This window comes from Chiloscyllium plagiosum, unplaced genomic scaffold (genome assembly GCF_037043375.1).
Source record: "Chiloscyllium plagiosum isolate Xiang-an unplaced genomic scaffold, Cpla_swu_hap1 HiC_scaffold_5, whole genome shotgun sequence".
Lineage (NCBI taxonomy): Eukaryota > Metazoa > Chordata > Chondrichthyes > Orectolobiformes > Hemiscylliidae > Chiloscyllium > Chiloscyllium plagiosum.
The window spans coordinates 34,986,557-35,000,673 of NW_028270143.1; the positions used below are offsets into that span (position 1 = coordinate 34,986,557).

The 14,117-nt window shown below is 42.2% G+C and overlaps 1 protein-coding gene across 5 annotated transcripts in view; it reads right to left on the reverse strand.

Annotated features, from left to right (window-relative positions):
* Window positions 1-14,117, reverse strand: part of LOC122549771 (histone deacetylase 9-like) — a 796,606-nt gene that overhangs the window by 571,601 nt on the left and 210,888 nt on the right. Inside the window, exon 1 of one of the 5 annotated variants that reach the window (XM_087987093.1) lies at window positions 8,082-8,104. The exons of the other annotated variants lie outside the window; for them this stretch is intronic. The gene's annotated coding sequence lies outside the window, so the exon portion shown is untranslated. Of the gene's footprint in view, window positions 1-8,081; window positions 8,105-14,117 lie in introns of those variants that run through there. 5 annotated transcript variants of the gene reach the window in all.

The window sequence follows — 14,117 nt, forward strand, 5'->3', positions numbered from 1 at the left end:
CAGGATGACATGGATTGGGACCTGAATTTTGAAGGGTATATTTTGGCATGACAGGAAATTAAGAAACAGTGGAAAGATGGCACTGTTAGGTTAGATTCCCTACAGTGTGGAAACAGGCCCTTTGGCCCAACCAGTCCACACCGACCCTCCGAAGAGTAACCCACCCAGAACCATTTCCCTCTGACTAATGCACATAACATTATGTTATATAACATTCCTGAAGAAGGGCCTGTGCCCGAAACGTCGAATCTCCTGTTCCCTGGATGCTGCCTGACCTGCTGTGCTGTTCCAGCAATAAAGTTTCAACAAACATAACATTATGGGCAATTTAGCATGGTCAATTCACCTTATCTGCACATCTTTGGACTGTGGGAGGAACTGGAGCACCCGGAGGAAACCCACACAACATAGGGAGAACATGCAAACTCCACACAGACCGTCGCCGGAGGTTGGAATCAAACTTGGGACTCTGGTGCTGTGAGGCAGCAATGCTAACCACTGAGCCACTGTGCAACCCATGACAGCTCTACCACAAACAGGGCAAGGAGGCAGGTCCCAAATGCTACCTGACCATGATGGGGAAACAGATTGGCACCAATCTGTTATGCCATTTGGCAAACTTGCACCCTCACCCCAAGAAGTCCAAGTTGCTGTGACAACATGTACCTTTTTTTTTTAATGTATGTTGTAGCTTGGAGCTATGTATGGTGATGGCAGAAGGCTTCCCTTTTCTTTGGTTGACAGGGAATCTCAACACAATCTTATTGCCCACTACTGTTTTGGATGAATTTTCTGATTGATTCTCAACCTGCTTGGCCTCTATATGAATGCACCTTCCTTGGCCATCAAGTCCTGGAGTGGGACTTGAATCCAGAGCCTCTTGCTCAGAGTCAGGAGCATTATTCACTAGACCACTGGATCTCCTGTTGGTTATTAAGGTATTAAGAAAATAGGCAGCAATGACCTAAGTTCAGGCAATCATAATGTGGAAATATTTTGGGTAGAAATGAGAAATTATAAGGGCAAGAAGTCATTTGTAGGAGTGATAAAAGTAACCACACAGTAGGATAGACCATAAAGGTAGAAATAATGGGAACTTGTCAGAATGGCATAATATTAACCATGGAAGATTTTAATCTGCATATAGACTGGAAAAGTCAGATAGGCAAAAGTAAACTAGATGAAGACAGCAGAAAGATGATTATATTAGACATGCTACTCTGCAATAAGATTGGATTAACTAATGATCTCATAGCGAAGATGCTCTAGCAAGCAGCAACTATAATATGATTTAAATCGTGCTTTAGTTTGAGGGAGAGAGGAGTGGGTCTGAGACTATTTTTGTTAACATTTAAATAATGGGAAATCACAAGGCATGAAAACCAAGCTGGCTAAAGGGAATTGGCAAATTACGTTAAAGGATGTATTAATTGAGTTGTAGTAACAGACAATTAAGTGGATATTTCAGATTACACAGAATAAATAGATTCCAAACGGTAAGAAAAATTCCAAGAGTGGGATTTTTTTTGAGGGAGTTCTGAGGCATTAACTTTTATTATACACGATTGAATTTTAAAAAAAAATTCCCACCACCAAATCAACCGTATTACTTTCCATCTATTACAAACCTTGATACTATATATATATACACACATATATATATATATATATATATATATATATATATAAAACTTCCAAATGCAATGCATTCAGGATAACCAGTTGTTCAGTAAACCCAATCAACAAAGTCTTGGAAGATTCCTAAAAACTAAAGTTTTTAGTTCTTTAAAATTGTTCCTTAAATGTAAAGGCAGGAAGAGCAGTATTATACTCCCACTGGGTTCACAACTGAACACTCTTGCTGACATATTTTTGGGGTCTCGCCCAATTGGTTTTTCTTCACTGCAGCACTCATTATTTACATCCACTTTGCTGGCAAGCTGCCTGCCAATGCATAGCTTGCCTGGTCTAATTTAAATGAGATCTCAGCTCCAATTTTGATCTGATCTCTGGTCCACCTCTGCCAGTTCCAGCATTGTTCCCTACCCCTTCAGAATTGTTGGTGGGGCAATTGGTACTCCCACAGATTAAAATCCCTATGTGTGCCTTTTGAGCACTGTGCCTTATAAATTTATATCAAATTCCTGTTTTAGCTATTTTAACAGATACTTTTTAATGTAACAAATGGGTCAGTGACATTGTTGGAAAAAGAGAAATTTAATACAAAGTGGCTCATTTGAGGCAATAATGAACTGTCCCAACTTTGGCTTATGTTAAAATTCAACCCAGAGAGGAGTAGCCGGCAGACAATCGATTAAATATTTTGCCAAAAGTTATGTTCCTGATGGGGCATATGACCAGCAATCGGCTGGTATCACTGCTCTGCCAATCTCATCATCATAGCCCCTAAAACAGGCTGTAACAAGTTCCATAACAAGCAGCCATTATTGCCTGATATTGCCAATTAATCCACCATTGCACCCCTTTTTGGGGTTATGTGAAATACTTTGCCCTCACAATGTTAACCTCTAAAAGCCAAGAAAACAATTGAAAGCTTTTAAAATGTAGAGTTAACTCAGAATATTTTACCCCAAGTAAGAGATATAGCACAAATAGTTTTCACATTTTATGTTTAAACCTCATGGGATTCTTTTTTAAGTCAACCAGTTCAGAATGCTATTACACAGCTCTGGAGCAGATGGGACTTGAACTCAGGCCGCCAGGCTCAAAGTATGAATGGGATGAGTGAATGTATTTTCTAATATCAATGGAATAGGGATACTTTCTAAACAACCTGCTCAGTAACATTATTACACACAGCTGAAGCAGGTGGGGCTGGAACCCCACATCTTCTGATCCAGAGATCACAGAGATCACTCCACCACAAGGCAATTCTAAATATTTACAAACCCTGAAGCAGCTACAGTTTTGCAATGACATATTCTTTCAGCATTCACTATTACATCACTATTTATTTTTCAAGTTTCTCAAGGCCGGCGCTGTCTTGTCACATTTATCGTTTAAAATCCAAATGCAGTGTATGTTTTTCCAAATCAGTTGATGTTTGTTCTAAATGAGGCACATCATGCTTGATTTATTACAATGTTTGTTCTTATATAATTGATCTTCACATCATGTCCAAAATATACCATAAAGAAATTCCACCCAGATAGAAAGAAAGCAGAGTTGGAAGTATTTGCATTCTCTAACAGCTCCCCCTACAGAAACCAACTCATGATTTCCAAAACTATCCCTTGCAGTTGGGAATGAACATGAAATGCACAGTGCACTGTGTTGTACAATTTCTTTGTAACTCTTTATTAATTCATTTATACCACTTTTAATGTCCCAAGAACATCAAGAAAACTGATTGCATATTGCATGCCAATTGATGGTTTAGTTTCCGACAAAAAAAATCTATGTGCAATAAAATGCATACTGTACAAAAACCGAGCAGGTAGCATGGACTTTTCTTGACTTGGGGGATGGGACGGTGTAAAATTAGATCATGGCTAACAAAAACAAATCCTCCATTCCAACCTTCATTAGGCATGCAGAGCCTGGGATTCCTAACTGTGCACAAAGGAACGGCAGAAACTCCCTTTTGTCCTTTTTATAAACCAAGTTAGGAGTCTGACAAACTACTGTGTAGAAATGTCCAGATTAAATTTCCTGTTGCAGCAAAAGGAAGCTCATTACTATTTATAAGGATTGGCATTAATTAGATTAAGTACCAACAATGGGGAAATCATGGTACATCTGTGGCTCTGTAATAAGTAACTTTCTGGAGACCTACATGATTGTGCTTCCAATAACAATACATCCCTCACTTTGAGATGTTTGGCATCAAAATAATGTTTTCTTCAACAATGGAAAAAAGAAAGGTTTGAGTTTATGTAATCCCTTTTGAATATAAATTCAAAACTTTCTAAAGTGTTTACAACTTACACTTGAAGTGCTGTGTTTGGAATGAAATGTAGCAAATGCATTTAATTAATGCACAACAGAGTCACTCAAAAATAAATGGGAAATTGGTATCTGCTACAGTGAAGCATCAAGCAATCAGTTATACTGATGTATCCTAGGAGTTTTTATTGATGTGACACACCTGGAATTGTTCACATCGGATTTTCTTGAATAGACTGATGTTCAATTTTCAGAAAATAGGAGGGGAGTTTTTACAATCAGGAGAAATGGTAGAGACAAAACAAGGGGCAGGGTGACGAATGTTATATAGTTTGGGATAACTGAGTTGTGTTGACTTTGTTGGAGGGTTTTAGCTGTAATAGCTGAGAAAGCTATTTCACTGTACATCATCTCATTAACTACCGAAGCCCTCTCTACAGAATCCCTCACATCTAATTCTAGCAGTACAATAGCATAGCAGGTACAAAGATACACTGCCTATGGCACATCGCTGGTATGGCTGGCACTCCCTCACACATACAACCTTATTGTGTCACTGTAGTCACTGTTTGGTCACCACACCATACAGTTTACCTATGCTTCATAACATGCTGCCTGAACACCGTTTCTAAGTGACTTTGTCCGCAATGTTCACTGGTCACCTGTGTCTTTTTTTTAAGTAAGGGAACAGCACATTTAGACAAGCAAATGGACAATTCTAAACACAAGCATTTATTTACAATCAGCAAAAAGGAAACACAAGTAAGATGAATAGTGGTTTGAATATATCCCCTACAATGCAACTCAAATGCTGGCATCATGGCCACATGGTACGGTGCTCTGTTCCACCTCAGCTCCTGGAACAAAAACAGAAATTGCTGGAAAAGCTCAGCAGGTCTGGCAACATCTGTGAAGAGAAATCAGAGTTAGCGTTTTGGCCAAATGATTGTTTCTCAGAATAGACTCTCCCTCAGGAGGGCTCACTCGACCCGAAACATTAACTCTGATTTCTCTCAACAGATGCTTCTGGACCTGCTGAGCTTTTCCAGTAATTTCCATTTTTGTTTCTGATTTGCAGTGCCTGCAGTTTTTTTCAGCTTTTCCTCAGCTACTGGAGCCGGGTATCAATCACATCCTGTCCTCCTCCAGTGTCCTTGTCCTCTTCCATGGAAAACTGCTGCTGGTCCCCCATTTCCTCTGCATTACCACATCATCTCACTGCCTGCTCGGATTGTGCAGAATACAACATGCTCACTCTGCCTGGACTACACCAGATGCATGCCCACCATCCCAAGATCAGAGGGGCGTCTTTAGTGTAAGAACATCAGAACATAAAAACTAGGAGCAGGAGTAGGCCATTTGGCCCCTCGAGCCTGCTCTGCCATTCAATAGCTCCCTCACCATAAGCCTTAGTTCCTCTACTTTTCAAAATCTATTTTAGCCTTAAAAGCATTCAACAGGAAAGCCTCCACTGTTTCACTGGGCAGGGAATTCCACAGATTTACAACCCTTTTGGTGAAGAAGTTCCTCCTTAACTTGGTCCAAAATCTGCCCTCCTCCCTCCTTATTCTGAGGCTATGCCCCCTAGTTCTAGTTTCACCTGCCAGTGGAAACAACCTCTTTGTTGCTATCCTATTGATTCCCTTCATAATTTTATATGTTTCTATAAGAGACCCCCCCACCACCATTCTTCTAAATTCCAATGATTATAGTCCCAGTTTACTCAATCTCTCCTCATAAGTCAACCCTCTCAAATTTAGAATCAACCTAGCGAACCTCCTCTGCACCCTCTCCAGTGCCAGTACATCCTTTTTCAAGTAAGGAGACCAAAACTGTACATAGTGGCAGCCATATCATCTACCCAGCGTGGGCCTGGTCAAAGTATGTGCAGCATTGTATCTGCACTCCACTTCAGTCAGGGGATGCTGCCAGCCATGGTCACAGTGAATGGCCCTTGTCCACTAGTAACCAGCCTCGTAAAGCTCCTAGACAACCTAACGCACCACGTACATGAGAGAGCTCCAGAACTTAGGAGTCAGAGATCACTTGAATAGTAATGGAATGGAACCTGTCAATAAATTCCGCAGCGTTGTGATTCTGCTCTCTCAGTACCACGTATTTACAGTCGATGTCACCCTAGACCTGTGTTCCTGAATCAAACTGCCCAGGCTGAAGTTGTCAAAGGGGAAACAAAATGAATTGTTCCCATGTCCTGTGAACAAATGGTTAAACAAACTTACAGTAACTAACATCCCACCAGCAGCTGGGCACAGGAATCCCACTGGAAATGACATAAAGTTGCAAATATAAGGGGTAAAACAGAGTTCTAGCTATAGGAACACTCAATGCTGGCAGACCCTGCAGATGAGGCCTGCTCACACTCCTCCAGACATGCAGTGGCCCAATACCTTGGGACATGGCTCCATTGTTCATTCGGCCTCAGCACATGCATTGACTTGGTGAAGGTGCTGCTCCAGCCAAGGGTTTAACAGCAAAAGGGAGTGTCTGTTGCATTCTGGGCCTGTTTTCACCCCAGACCCACATCAACCATTCCACGTTTCAGTCTTTTCATTCATCTCCAAATAGATCGTCGTCAAACCAACATGCGAGATGAGGGAATGATGGTCTTCTCCTCCTATAGTAGACTTGGAAGTTGCACAAGTGTTGGGTCATTTTGAGCCAGTGTTTGCCTCTTTTTAAAATCTGTTCTGCTTACTACAGCATCATTGTGATGCCCACATTGAATTTGCATGGTCAGATATCCACTCTGCCCCCTAAGCCCCGACATTAAACCTTACTGATGGCCACTCTGATCCTCGTGCCCTCTGTGGAGTCCACAATGGCGGTGCCTGTCAATTTCCACCCTTTTGTAGCTTCCCATGCTCTCTAACTGTTCTGATGACCTCTCACCCACCTTAGGTCTCCCTTCTACGACTGTCCTTGACCCCAGCTCAACAAATATCTCTGCTTTCACTCTATAGTCTTGATTCCCTCACTTGTTTTGGCAAAGATCACTTTGCTGCCTCTACGGGTCCCATTATAGCCTCCTCAGTGATCAACAGAAGGACCTCCAAGACTGTACCCACTTTTGATCTCTGACAGACCTTTACAATGAACCCCTCAACATCACTGACCAAACCCCTGACTGCTGTGTATGCAGCTCCCCAACAAACAATGTGATTCTCCTAACCACGAGCAGCTCAGGCGATGACTGACATGGCCAAGTACCTGGAGTATTCCCATGACTGACGATACTGGGACCCCCTGACTGACAGTGTCGCTCACCCCACACTCCCCCCACCCCCCCCAGCCTTGAGTTGACTGAGGTTAAATCTGATTAAAGGCACAGTGATTTGTTGGAATAAATGTGCAGGGTGTTTGCCGTACAGGTGGCTGGCACCTGCTGAAGGCGTTAAATGAATATTTCAGAGTGCTGTTCACATATTTGACCCTTTTCCCGAACAGAATCCCAATGACAAGTAGTCTGCCTCTGTATCTGTACAATAGTGCACATCAATATGACAATAATGATAGCCTTCAATTCTGGCTGAAGTGCCAATGTGCTACTAGGCAAAGCAAGGCATGAATGCTGTCTGAATGCAGCAAGACGATCAAAAAATGACTACTAAGAGAGCTAGTGAGCAGCCCTGACAGGCAGTCTAGCCCAATCCATGAACTGGGCGTCTGTCCCTGTGCAGAAACCTTGCAGTAGTTTTGCAGTGCAACTTGCCAGTGCACCCTGCAATTAAGGTCTGTGCTTTAAGTGGCCCACAAGTGATTTTGAGAGGTGTCATGATGCTTGTGAGAGGCTGGAAAATGTCAGATGCCAATGTCCATGGACAAAGAGGGCATGTGGCTGGTGCACACAGACTGAGCAACTCGGAAGCTCCTCGCAGCCAGCAGTGAGCTGAAGTCAACAGGTACCCGCTCTGACTTCCATATCGGGAATTCTGAACATTTTGTTAGTTTCACACAGTTTGTAATGTAGGGAGCTGAATTTTGATGAGGTGAATTGTACCTTAATAAGGTATTTAACAAACTACTATTTCCCCCTTAATTAGCAGCTCACTGCTTGCCACTCTGTAAAATGATTTAAAAATGCTGTGAGCTGCTCTTCAGGGCGGGACAGGCATCATCAGACTTCGACACTGATTCTATCACAAATCTTGTCATACCTTGTCATTCCAGCCCCTAGAAGATTCCACTGTACATCCTTTATGGCCAGCACTCTGTGGCAGAAGATTGCACTTACTTTGAGGTTTTCAATAAAATACGGGTAGCCATCTATGTTAACCTCTTACCATCTAAAGTAGATTAAAAAGCACCCAGTCTGATGGTAACAATGTAGCCAGTAACAATGTAGGAAAGTTCAGCTTGCTTTAGTTGCCTTGTTCCATTTTCAAACTGTAACTGTACTGTTCCCGTGATAATGGCCATGCTGCAAGGTTTGTTCAGCAAATTACATGCCAGGCTGCAAGGGGAATGTCCCATCACCCCTGGATCATAAGTCACTGCAATCGCTTTCCCTCCTGGCAGGCGGAACTACAGTCGAAAGCTTTGAACAAACGCTGAAGGTGACATGAAGCACAAGTCCCAGGATCATTACAACAAACGAGATGGCAAAGAGGGCAATTCAAGCTGACACAGGGAACAGGTAGAAGCCTTTCTGTTTATGTAATCAAGCAGTGCAGTCCCTGAAGAGATAAACATGGAAATAAAATCTCACAGCACCCGTGAAGGAAAGCTGGTGCTAAACGTAAGCTGAGCTTTTCACATCCATATTGTTTACGTGCAGCGAGAGTTTACTTTCACCTGCATGAAGTGCTTTCAACTTGTTCTGAAAAGAATTTATTTATTTAACAAATGATTCAGCCTTGCTTACATTACAACATTTGCAGCAGATTAGCCACACAAAATGTTTCACTCCATAATTAAATACACTACATCTTGTAATCCACCGACACTTGCAAAAAGGTGGACTGCATCATGTGCATGAATTTGGAAATCAGCCCAAAATTGGTTATCAACATCACCTAAACGATCTCAGCATCTAAATAAGTGCAGTCCTGGCAGATTAATAATGGTTGTGCTCTATTGTCTAGCATTTTATAATTGAGAAAGACTGAATCCATTCCAAATAATTCAAAAGTAATGTTAGAACACGTTGTTGAGCAGCCTACTGCCAGACTATGTCCAGTTTCTGTTACAGAAAAGATTTTATGCTTACTGTCTCAATCTTACCATTTGTGTAAAAAACACTGGTGCAGTGGCGTCACTATTTGGGTAATACAGATGCCCTGGATCACATTCTGGTGCAATGATATGGGTTCAAATCCCACAATGACAACCAGTTGAATTTAAATTCAATATATTTATAAATCTGGGTGTAGAGCTAGTCTCAGTGAATAGTGATCATGAAGCCATTGTTGATTGTCATAAGAAGCCAGCTACTTGACTAAGGTCCTTTAAGGAAGGACATGTGGCACCTATGCATGGTCTGGCCTACTCGTAACTCCAGACCCACAGCAGTGTGTCTGACTCGTAACTGCTCTCTGAAATGGCCGCACAGCTCACTCAGCTCAAGGGGAGTTAAGGAAGGGCAAGAAATGCTGTCCTTGTCAATGATCCCATGCAACAATAAAAATTCAGTTCCTAACACTGTGATGGAAAATATATTCGATCCTTTGTGAAAATTGTACATTTTCATCATCTGTTCTATTGCAGATGGGCTGCCAATTGTACATTCCCAAAGATCACTCTCAATGTTAAAAACATCTGAATTTAATAATCTATTTCAGAATCCTCCCAGTGTTCAAATGGGGTAAAGAGGCTTCATTGCCGAAACTATAAAGGAACTGTGAAAGGAACAAGGAGAAAGCAAGGTGAAATGAAACTGGAGCATTTATGTTGGAAGGGATTTTATGGCCTCCTTCTTGATGTGTTTTCAATGGACAAAGAGATCATAAAATATGAAATATGGGTAGCGCACCACCTTCCCACCCAGCCCAAACTCCAGTCCCCACGTGGGAAATGTGCAGAATGCCCATTAACCCCTGATTTCTCGGCCAATTCACACGCTTAAGTGCTCAATTAATGGCTCTTAAGGACTTCAAACTGCCTTCACTGTCACAATTTGTTTTCATTCATTCATTGAGTGTGGGCATTGTTGGCTGGTCTAGCATTCATTGCATTTGCAAAAGTGGCGCTGCAGTCCATATGCTGTATGTAGACCCACAATACTGTAAGGAAGGGAATTTCAGGATTTTGACCCAGCAACAGTGAAGGAACAGCAATGTATTTCCAAATCAGGATGGTGAGTGGCTTGGAATGGAACTTGCAGGTGGTTGTGCTCCCATATATGTGCCACCCTTGTCTATACACTGGACAATGGGAGGTGGTTGAGATTGGGCTGGCTATTTTAACATGCCCAGTACTTCCCAGGAGCTGAATAACTACACCATGTTCTTCGTGACCTGCAACACATTATCAATGCGGATGAGGACCTCACCAAGACCTTCCCCACACCTCCACTACTTGCCTTAAAACAACTACCAAACCTCAAACAGATCATTGTCCATAGTAAGCTGCCTGGCTTTCAGGACAACTCCGTACAACCCTGTCACGGTAGGCGCTGCAAGACATGCCAGAGTGTGGACATGGACACCAGCATTACGCGAGGGGATACTTCCCACCATGTATGTGGCTAGTACTCATGCGACTCAGCCAACGTTGTCTATCTCATACGCTGCATTCAAGGGTGCCCTGAGGCATGGTACATTGGTGAAACTGAGCAGAGGCTACAGCAAAGGATGAATGGGCACCGCACAACAATCAACAGACAGGAGTGATCCCTCCCAATTGGAGAACACTTCAGCAGTCCGGGACATTCAACCTCGGACCTTCGGGTGACCATCCTGCAGGATGGACATTGGAATAGGCAGTAGCGAAAAGTGGCCAAGCAGAGGCTGATAGCTAAATTCTGTACCCATTGGGCAGGCCTCAACTGGGACCTTGAGTTCATGTCACACTACAGGTGACCACCATTGCAGTATACACATGCACACAGACACTCCTACACACACACACCCACACAGACACTCACGCACACTCCCACACTTACACATGCACCCTCTCACAGACTTAGACCCCTTTACAGTCACACACAGACATATACACTCTCTCTCACAGACACTCACAACCCCCCACCCCACACCCACACACCAACCCATATGCACACATATACATACACATTTGTGGGCTGAATTTGTACTTGCAGAGTTACGTTGTACTTTGCTCAAAAACTGCATGAATCCATGTAAGATTCTGTTAACTCACTTTTTAGACTAGAATCAGTCTAAACATTATGGCACGGACAGCAGCACACAGGGGGCTAACTCCTTCAACACATTATCTGGGCTGACACCAATTGTTAAAGTTAACCTGAGAATGTAACTTTTAAAAAAAGTTTTGAGATTTACATATGAAAGAAGTGAAACTAACATGGGCATTCTAACAGATGAGAGACTTAACAAACAATCAAGGTATTTTTCAATGTATAGTTCAGTTACATCACACTGTAAACTTTCACTATAAATTCTGTGTCTTACAATTGTGTCCTCCACAACTACCTGATGAAGGAGCGGCGCTCCGAAAGCTAGTACTTCCAATTAAACCTGTTGGACTATAATCTGGTGTTGTGTGATTTTTACTATTTTAACATGGTAGTTGCTGAAAGGAAAGGTGAGAAGTAACATTATTTGGTGTTGGGGTGTATTTTCTGTCCACCTTGGCCCACACCCAAGGTCATAGCACCCCTTTTGTGACTCTTTGACTCGGCTCCAAAACCCTCCCTCTCCCTCCTCACTACTCCCACCATCTGGATGGTCAATCCATCCCCAGCCACAAAACCTGGAGCTCACACTTATTCATGGACTCCTTGCAGTCCAGCATTACCAATATCTCTCTTTTGCCACGACTGCTGGTACAAAGCAGATTAGCCAGCAGCTCCCAGGAATGGATCTACCTTCCATTGAGGATTGAAAATCCCAATCACTCCATGTTAATATCCATAATGTCACCGCGTTGCAGTTATTTCTAAAGTCAGTTGGAGTGTGACTGCCTTTACTAATGGTGGAGGGAGGTGTTGAAGGGAGAATAAAATGGAAAAGTATGCGGAATTATTGTTAACTAACCAACTGAACAGGATGCTTGAAATTTGTTGATGTTCTCTTGATTTATTTTGAGTTATTTATGCCATTTTTCAGGGAGTTTAGCAGATCTTCTGTGAAAGCTGGTAGTAAATCAAGAGAAATCTCAGGGAAATTCCAGGCAAAGGCTTTTATTTTAGCAAGAAAAGGCTACAGGATATCCATCCTGTGCTTTCAGATAACTGATTATGACTGGCATGTTAAAGTGGAACTAAATAAATAGAATTTTATGGTCTGCAGTACAGCCCGCTCGATTGCACAGGTTTTTTGGCGCAATTCCTCAGGTAGTGGAGCAAACGGCAAAAAAAACTTGTGGAATTTTAAGCTCTAGTTACGTTTTGTACGACTCAAGTTTCTGCAAGAAAGACACAACAAGTAGGCACCATCCAGAGAACTGGTACACTCCATCCCCACCCCGGACAAATAAATCACCAGTAGGAGCTTCCATTAATTTCTGAATTCATCATATATTTATGAAGAATTCAGAAATGAAACACATGCAAAGACACTAACAGGTGGTTTTCAAAAGCATTGAATTAAACATTTCTTAAAATTTACTAAGGAGCTAATTATCATAACACATTTAGAAATCACACAACACCAGGTTATAGTCCAACAGGTTTATTTGAAAGCACTAGCTTCAGGAGTGCTGCTCTTTCGTCAGCTAGCTACCTGATGAAGGAGCAGCACTCCGAAAGTTAGTACTTCCAAATAAACCTGTTGGACAATTACCTGGTGTTATGCGATTTTTAAATTTATCCACCCCAGTCCAACACCGGCACCTCTTCATCATGGCTATCATAACACAGACTTTGGAGGAAATTATGTGGTCATATTTTTAAAAGCCACTACTCTTCATTTAAAATAGGGTTACATTCAGATGGCAGATTGATCTTGTGGGGTGAATTTCACAGGGTATTGTATTGTTTGCCCCATCACTTTCCGCACCAGTTCCAAATATCAGATGCTATATAACTAGCTTTATGAAAGCCTACCAAGCAGCAATAACACACAGTTGCATGATGCAATAAACAAACAGATAATTGGCTTTCAGCTCCTTAGTGAAATCAGCTGATTGGCTGGCAGCTCTCGCAATCCCAGCAGTACCACAACGGTACTAGGCACTGCTGGGAATAACAGTAGGCCCCAGGATGAAGACCACCACGGCCTATAGACCCAAGGGAAAGGCAAGTAGATTTTGGATTCCGGGCAGGAGGAACAAGGTAAGAGGCAATATCACATTGAGGAAGGGTGCCCTAAGAGGTACACAGTGTACCTTCTGAATGATGTATCCTTTCCTTCCTACAATTTCTACACCATTGTTTTGCAAATATTTCTCATTCCCACCTGACTGCCCACATCACCATGTTGAATGGTGTGGACAACATTGTATTTGGGTAATCTGGCTTGGTAACAAGCTAAATTACTTCATAAGTAGTTCTATTTAAATGGTGGATGGACAGCTGATTTTGACACCCTCCCACTTCCTGTATTATGGGAACCAGATGGCGGGAAGGCAATGGGTTAGTCCTCCATTATAATTACCCTGACTGAAAGAAGGCCTTGCAGGGGCCAGTAAAATTCAACCCACCCTGTGCAATTATTTTACTCTAGTAAAACCCACATCAGCTGTATTAGTCCAAGTTCATCAGTTTAACACTCTTAAGTACAACATTTGAAACAATTTATTTTCCGTTTTAAAATGCTACTTGACAATCCTGCATGAAGTTTTTTTCATTCATTACCCTTGCTGTTCCTGATCTATACTGGCTCCCAATTTCTGCAGGGGCAGCAAATTAAAATTCACACCTTCACTTTTAAATCCCTTTCCAAGCTCTCCAATCCTCATCTCTGCTTATCTCCTTCAGGTTACAAACTCTTCCCACGTTCTGGATTTCTCTTCATTCCCTTCTTTTCGCCTAACTATTCAAAACCCCTCCTTCAATGATTTAAGGCTTACACTCTCTATGTTTTCCCAAACGCTTTCAAATCTGCACCATCCAC